At 36.3% G+C, this 8,159-nt stretch overlaps 1 pseudogene; it reads left to right on the forward strand.

The window, feature by feature from the left end:
• The first annotated feature begins 2,064 nt into the window (after positions 1-2,064).
• LOC114740194 (glutamate--glyoxylate aminotransferase 2-like) lies at positions 2,065-8,142 on the forward strand (annotated as a pseudogene).
• The last annotated feature ends 17 nt before the right edge of the window (positions 8,143-8,159 follow it).

Below are 8,159 nucleotides of genomic sequence, written 5' to 3' on the forward strand. Positions count from 1 at the left end.
ATACCATAATCATCTTTCTTAATACCTATCTCTCTTTTCTACTTGATTATGGTTGAAGGAGTATCCATAAGGGTAATTTGGAAAAAAATTGATAAATATGAAAAATGGATCTCATATATAAAACCAAAACTAACTTAACAATTAGGTCCTATATTAAGAATCAGAAAAGTACTTCTCCTGCAGAGAAAATATAACTTGGGAAAAATTTTAAGAGAACGTGGTCATGCTAATTGAAAATAACATAATTTGTGATGATTTATGAATATTTGTGACCCTTGTTGACCGACTTGACTCAATTCGATGAGAGGGACCGTTGGAAATTCGTTGGCATACATCGGAAATAGAATGATGTTCAATATGCTCTCCGATTTAGGAGGGGGGAAAAAAAGAAGAAGAAGAAGACAAGAAGAATATACTGTATCAAATATGTTTTCAAGTCAGAATGTGGAATCTAAAATTTTGGGATAAGGAATTCTTGAAAGGAATCGGAGCGTTGGAAATTAGTTGGCATACATAGGAAATAGAATGGTGCTCAATAATACTGTCCCATTTTAGGAAAAAAAAATAAAAGAAGAAGAGGAAGACAAGAAGAATAGGAACTAGTGCTTACTTTCATCAGCACTATAAGCTTATCAGATCTGGACCGTCTATATCTTATTTAAATGGTTTAGATTTAAAATTATTAATTAATTATTTTTAAATAAAAAATTATTTTTTGAAAGAATAATAGCTAAAAAATCCCTATATTAGATTCTGTACATATTAAAATAATTATTTTGAATAAATAAAAATAAAAAGAAAATCAAATCTGAACCATCAAAATAAGACATAGACGGTTCAGATATGATGAGTTTAAGATTCTTATAAAAATGATGAGCAGAAACTGGTTCCAGAAGAATATTCTGTATAAAATATGTTTTCAAGTTAGAGAGTGGAATCTAAAATTTTGGGATAAGGAATTCTTGAAAGGAATCTGCTTTCATGACTCAAATTTTCTAGAGGCGAAAAAAAGATCACAAAGCTTTCTAGGTTTGGTCAAGCATCATAGAAATGGAGAAATGTTAAAGATATGGGATGACAAATGGATATCAAGTCCGGAGGATTATTGTTTACAAGTTGAGAATCTAAGTGAAAGGAGAAAAAAAGTAGTAAAGGAGACGATGGCAAGAGGAGGATTTAATTTGGATGGGATTGAAAGAAAAGCAAAGCAATAAGTTATGGAAGGAGCTTATGATAAAAGTTCCCAACTCCAGACTCTAATAAACCACAAATGAAGATAAACATATTAAGATGGGAAGTTGGGAACCATCAAATCAGATCTTCGGCTTTTCTTTCTCTGTTTGCACTAAAATTCTACGAAAATATTAGCGGTGGGGAAAGCGGAGCGGGAGCCCCATGATTCCGGCTCTGATTATGAGGGCAGCTTCGTGTGGTTGTAAAGTTGTAAAAATTGGTGGAATAGTTTCATTAAAAAAAATAAAAGCTATGAAAAGGTACTAAGCATGTAGTTCAACCGGTAATCAATGATCGTTTGTATTATGGCTGGTTGCTTTCGCTTCATAAGAAACTTCATTTAAAAGGATGGTGCTCAAACCATCGGGTGTGTCCATTGCAGGTAAGTAGAGGTTAGATCACCAGAACATCACCTTATTTTTTGCCTATGCGTGAGCAAATGTTGGTCTGCGCGTTCCAAGGATTGACAAATGAAATGCATTATGCAGAGCAGAGTTGGTAGTGTTGAAAAAGAAAGGTGTTGATGGGTGAATTTCAGTTATTTAAAAGTTATAAAATTTCAAACTTTTCCAAAGAAATTTTTAGAATGTCACCATAGGATTTCCCTATGACTATCTAGTGTATTGGATGAGTTGATTTATCTGCTTGCTATCTTCCACTGGTTCTAGTGCGGTCATTGCGTTTACCAACTACCGCTGCCACATGCATATCTGTTTCACAGAAGACAAAAATGTTTAGGACACGTGTTATGACATTCCAAAAACTATCGCGTTCCACTTCAGACTTGAAGCGCGATTCCCTTGACCAACAGTTTCCAGGATCAGGTACACGCTCTCTAATATGCTCGATATGCAAGAGCCCCGTTAACAATATCGAGGCGAAAAGACTGAATCTTTTTCGTTTTATATGATCTGGGTATGTATTTGAGGTTGGAGGTTATCACGTCAAGGATACTTGCTTCATAGATGTTTTCCTTTCAGGCCAATTCCTCAGAAGCTTGAAGGGCTTTTTCAGTTGTCCGGATAGGGTGTGATTTTTATTGATGCACGTCATTTTCATTGACCTCTCTCGATTTTTAAAATCAAGCAATGACGTTACAGTGTTCTACGGCAAGTTTTTCGTCGTTTTGTGATATGGGCAATCTGTAAACAACGAGTTTCCATCGGTGTATGCAACCGTGTTTGTTACTTGTAAAGTACGAATCGGGAGTACGTGTTCGTGTGCTCGGTCTGTTCGATAACATTCATCTGTTGAGAACTCTTTCTTTACCTCTTGTTTGACTTGGAGCCGCAGGTTTCTGAATCAGTGAATTGTGATTCTACTTCTTCTGCTTCTCTATTAATTTGGTTTAGCTCTGTTATCTCTCTGTTGTGGCAAATTTGTCGCTGCTGCATTTCTTTCTACGTATTGAGTGTGCTATTTGCCTTAGAATACCTGATATGTGATTTTTGATAACACCATGATTTTGAAAGCGGATGGAAATCAATGAGTCTAATCGCGAGTATCTATATCTTGCCTTTCAGTGTTTAATTAATTCATTAACATGGTTCTAGTATCCAAATATGAAGGATCAATAAGATTGCCGCAGCATTCCTATGATCCCACTTAACGACATTTTGCATGTGAAAGAATATGTGGTTATTTTTCATGAGTCAATAGTCGATACGATACGGGTCTCATTCCTTCTTTTCTTTGAATTATTCAGGTTGGTGATTGGCTTAACTTGTTTCTTAATTTTGGCTCTTTGTCTTCTTCACCATGCCTCCAAAACCCTTAGACTACGAGTCAATAAATGAAAATGTGAAGAAGGCTCAATATGCTGTTAGAGGTGAATTATACCTTCGAGCTTCTGAGCTTCAAAAGGAAGGAAAGAAGGTAGTTTGTTATCTTTTCTAGGGCTTAAGCAGAAATTACATAGAACTCACACACATTGGTTGTGGAATTAAATTGGTCCTGAATGCTAACTATTCATAGATTCTCATTTTTATCAGAGCAGTCCGGCCACTTAGTTAAGCATGTTGACATGCTTTTATGATGAAAATCATCAACCTTTTCTGACGTGGCTACATGCTTACATTTTTTTTGACTTCACGATATTCAGTTATTGTTCTTAGATGGCCTAAATGTCTAGTTGGTAGAATTAGTTTCCTAATTGTCACTCGTTAAAAGTATCACATCTGTAAGTCACCTGGGTTTAGCTTAAGTGGTAAGAGTAGGGTGGGGTGCAGGTTAGAGGTCAAGAGTTCAAACCCTCCTGATGTATCCAACTGGGGGGGGGGGGGGAGTACTACCTCCGGTTCTATAAGACCACGATCCACTTTGTTTTTCATATTTATCTATCTTTTTCCAAGTAGCCCTTATAATAGTTGCTAATGTTAAATGTTTCATTAAATGGTAGTTCTAGTTAATACACATTATTAGCAAGGGTATTCTAGGGAAGATAACATATATTTATTACAACTAACTAATTTTACAAACTTCCTTAATCTACTCAAATTAGTCAACTAACTTTTATATCAAGGACCAGAGGTAATATCACATTAGTCAAATTAGTTGTTCCTGTCAGAATTCTTTTCTGCTTCAGATAAAATATGATCATCTTTTATATATTGTCAACTTTCATTTACATAAAGATGGAGTTGTAAAGAGAATTTGTTCTGTTACCTATATGCTTGCATGTAAATAGAATCTAATTGTCTGTATTGTCAGTTCGCAAACCCTACCAATGTAGATGCAGAAACATAAACGTGGGGAAAAATTGACCCAGACACACATATTTCCTTTCATGTTATTATCTGTTTATCTATATTTCTGCTCCCAGCTACAGTCCACAAACTCATTTTTGTTTAATTTCTGACAGATTATATTCACAAATGTTGGTAATCCACACGCTCTGGGGCAGAGACCGCTGACTTTTCCTCGCCAGGTTTACATTGCTACCTAGATTTTTATTTGGCCCTGTCTTTTAACATATTAAATTCAAGATTGAAACATCCTCTTTGTGTGATTTAATTGTTAGAATGTGTAGCTATTGCATTTGTTGATAATGTTGAGCCTTGTCAATTTTTCTGCTGCAGGTTGTTGCTTTGTGCCAGGCTCCGTTTCTCCTAGATGATCCTAATGTGGACCTTCTGTTCCCTGCTGATGCAATTGCCAGAGCTAAGCATTATCTTTCAATGACCCCGGGTGGTCTTGGTATGTTGCTACTATATTTAATGCTTTATACTGAATCACAGAGTGAAGATAATGTGGCCAAGTTTGACATATTTTGATTCTCCTTTAAAGTATAGCACTCCTTAATTCCCAATCTATCCTCGTCTAAGTCTCCGGTGGGTGTCACTATATAGACTAGCTTGTAGTCCTGATTCTAATGATTTAAGCTGGCCTTTGATATGCTAAGTTGTATTTTCTATATTAATTAATTAGAGAGTTGTCTGATCACCAAAATAATAATAATTAGAGAGTTGTCAGCTGCTTAATGTCTAGTTTGTTGATAGTAGTTTTCCAAGTAGGAAGCTGGAGATTGTTGCGTTCAAAGAAAATGAGAAATTGCAATTGAACTGAATATTAATAACTCAATTCACTCTTAAAGTTCCTGGTGTTTTTGGTATGAACTATAGACTTAATGTAGTTCTAATGTAGCATTTATTTCTGTCTGCTGGGTCTCTCTTTTTTTTTTCCCTCTGTAAATTTCTTGCCCAAGATCCTGTAGCAAAGCAAACATCAAACTGAACTTTCCCCAGTGAGCATGTTTCCCTAAATATGTTAGCAGATATATTGGTTGAGCAAGTTTTAAGCTTATAATTAGTTTTCATCCACTTGAAATCCATATTAAAATTATACATGAAAATGAAGACAGTAACATTTGTATCACAAAAATTCCTTCCATCCCAATGAACCTTCACCATTGCAGAACTGCGTTCTAACTTAGAACTGAGAAGCCTTTAGGTGTAGCAGTATCTTCTTTTAATCTGCAAATCTTTCTCCCCTGCTACCATATTCTTCTTCTTGGAAAAAGATTGAGGAGGTCACGCTTGTCTGTGATATTGAATCTCTCCACTAACGACTCCAAAACTAATGATATATCTTGTAGGTGCTTACAGTGACTCTAGAGGCATACCAGCAATAAGGAAAGAGGTGGCTGAGTTCATACAAAGACGTGATGGTTATCCAAGGTATTTATGATTCATTGTGCATTATTTATTTTCTAATATATTGTTGTTAAATGTTTTATGGGTCTCTTAAGGTTAGTTTACAAGCTGTTTGGTGAGAGATTAATTGATTTCTTTCTCCATTTACAGTGATCCAGAGCTCATATATCTCACTGATGGTGCCAGCAAGGCTGTGATGCAGATTTTACAAACCATCATCCGAGGCCCAGGGGATGGGGTATCTAGCCTTTTCCTTCTCGGTGCCCCAGTCTACTGTCTTCCAAGTTCAATATCAAAATTATTTTTAACACTTACTTATTTCCAGGTTTTGTTCCTGTTCCACAATATCCACTCTACTCAGCAACAATTGCTCTCTATGGTGGTACGCTGGTACCGTACTATCTTGAAGAGACAGCAAACTGGGGCCTTGATATTAATGAAATTCGCCAGTCAGTTTCTCAGGCTCGTTATAGAGGAATAACAGTATGTCTTTGATTTGGCTAACATGATGTAAACCATTCTGTTAATTTAAAGCTACAGAATTAGATGCTTTAAGCTTGGATGAAGTGGACATTGGTTTCATATGAGGAGCTTTGCATGGGTTCGTCTGTCACCGGAATAGCTTAAACTAGTTTGTTAGGACTACTGCAAGCCTATTATATACATACCCTTCATCTTTCTTAATGTCGTTTCTTGAATCTTGTGATCGATAGGTTTTCATACCATATCAATTTTGTATGAGCTTGTGGCTTGGCCAAATCAACAAGATAGCTTAAGCCACTTTATTAGGATTGCCACGAGTTTATGTACTCTAATCTTTCTGGCTACTTTGTGGATGCGGGACTTCTATTTTCCAAAATTTTTTATCCCATGTGATGTATATGACTTTCAAAAATCAATCCTCTTCTGATTTGTCAATTTCATTTTCTAGATCACTTATTAACTCTTCATGCTTTGACTTTATCTAAAGAAAGCTATCCAGTTTCTTATAAACTGAAATATGATCAGGTAAGAGCAATGGTGATCATAAATCCCGGAAACCCTACTGGTCAATGCCTTAGTGAAGCAAATTTAAGAGAGGTTCTGCGTTACTGTTTTCAAGAAAATCTAGTATTGCTTGGAGATGAGGTTTACCAGCAGAACATATATCAAGATGAACGACGACCGTTTATCAGTGCTAAAAAGGTATTCTTTGTTGTTCCACTGATTTGCAGTTTTTCCACTGACCTTAACATCTAATACTATATTTTTGCCCTCCTCAAATAGGTTTTGATGGATATGGGGCCACCAATAAGCAAGGAACTCCAGCTTGTTTCTTTCACACAGTGTCAAAAGGATATTGGGGTGAATGTGGACAGAGGGGTGGATTTTTTGAGATGACTAACATTCCTCCAGAGGTATGCCTTGGCAAGTCCGTTGAAGTTACTGAGGACTTGAGTTGGAACATGGAGTGGTGGAAACATAATCGAGAAAGCCTGAATATTATTATTATTTTTAAACTTCAGTGACTCTAATTTCTCCAAATTTTACGTTGTTAACAATGTTGCCTGTGATATTGACCAGAAATACATCTGTCAGTGCCACGTGAAATGTTATTTCACGAAACTAAGTTGCTGTGATGCTTCAGTTTCTTACCCTTGTATACTCTCGGTTGGTTTTTTACTTGAACTCTCACTTTCTTATGCAGACAGTTGATGAGATCTCTACAAAGTTGCGTCAATCTCCCTCAGTCCAAATGTTCCAGCACAGATATTTGTAAGTTGGATTGAATGTTTTCTGATATGACATTTTTTTATGAACTCATTTGTTGGAACTATAATCTCATTTGTCGTCTTCCTTGTTGTACAGATGGGGCTGATGGTGAATCCACCCAAACCTGGAGATATAACCTATGAACAATTTGTTAGGGAAAGGTAATAATAATAAGACCCAGTTGCTGGGTGTCAAAATTCATTTTAGTTAGCTGTGGTTTTCTTGATTGGTGATACATGAAAATGATTAGTGTACAACCTCCCTCACATTCCATCCATCTAAATCAACAATTCTTCTGTTATATACAGCAAAGGAGTACTCGAATCACTGAGGAGAAGAGCGAGATTAATGACTGATGGATTCATCAACAGCTGCAGGAACGTTGTATGTAATTTTACAGAAGGTGATACACCTTCAATATAACTTTTCTGTGGAATGCGATATTTCCTTTCACTTCTGGTATGTTCTAAAATCGTGTCCGGGGTAATCCATTGATCATCAATCAACTGGTGTTTCAGGTGCTATGTATTCCTTCCCTCAATACGATTGCCTTCCAGAGCAATAGAGGCTGCTAAACAAGCTGGAAAGGCCCCTGATGTTTTTTATTGTCTCAAGCTTTTAGAAGCCACCGGCATATCCACTGTTCCTGGTTCAGGATTTGGACAGAAAGAAGGGTAATGACCTGATAATTATTTTTCTATCCAAGTGTTTATATTTCTTCTTTGATGCGTCTCTTTTAGAGCGATAATAAAAATGATTATTCCTCTGTTATTCGACTTTTAATGCCTGAAACTTCTGCATATAGGGCTTTCCATTTGAGGACAACTATTTTACCAGCTGAGGAAGACATGCCTGCTATTATGGATAGTTTCAAAAAATTCAATGATGAGTTCATGGAGCAATATGAAGACCATAGAGGTTATTCAAGGATGTAATCAGTTCACCTTGAGTTTATATTTGATTCATATTTATGTGTTTCTGTGAGCTGTCAATCCCCACCCTTCAAAAGAATCGTGGCATCTT

The sequence above is a fragment of the Neltuma alba genome, unplaced genomic scaffold (genome assembly GCF_004799145.2).
Source record: "Neltuma alba isolate B1F8T4 unplaced genomic scaffold, ASM479914v2 tig00003075_pilon, whole genome shotgun sequence".
Taxonomy (NCBI): Eukaryota; Viridiplantae; Streptophyta; class Magnoliopsida; order Fabales; family Fabaceae; genus Neltuma; species Neltuma alba.